Raw genomic sequence first — 504 nt, 5'->3', positions numbered from 1 at the left:
CTTTAGAGTAGAAAATAAAACCCAACCCCCTCCCCCTCCCTCCAAAGTTTGAGGGATTTTTCTTTTAAATAAGTAATATTATAATATTCAATTTGGGTTAAAAGTACAAAGATTATATTTTTGCATATTATTAAAAGAAAAATTAAAGCAGAGTCATTTCAATGGTTTTAGCTACGAAATTCAAGAATAATTACATTTCGCAACCTTGCCAACAAAATCAATAGCAAATATATTCAAATATTAATTTACAGTATAAAATATGAACAAATTAGTGTATTAGCATGTGGATATTTCAAATTCTATTTTTAAGTTAATCATTTACTCTATTAATTTTGAAATATAAATGTAAATAAAAAAATATATCCATTTAAATTCGAATAGCACATTAAAAAATTAAAACTATAAAGCATAGATATCAAATGTTGTGTTTTAATTCAAATTCAAGAAAAATTATATTTTAACAAAGTTATGAATTTAAACACAAAAGATTAAAGATTTCCTAAA

This window comes from Arachis duranensis, chromosome 6 (genome assembly GCF_000817695.3).
Source record: "Arachis duranensis cultivar V14167 chromosome 6, aradu.V14167.gnm2.J7QH, whole genome shotgun sequence".
In the NCBI taxonomy this organism is placed as follows: domain Eukaryota; kingdom Viridiplantae; phylum Streptophyta; class Magnoliopsida; order Fabales; family Fabaceae; genus Arachis; species Arachis duranensis.
The sequence above is the reverse complement of the archived record's forward strand: the minus strand, read 5'-3'. Positions refer to the sequence as shown.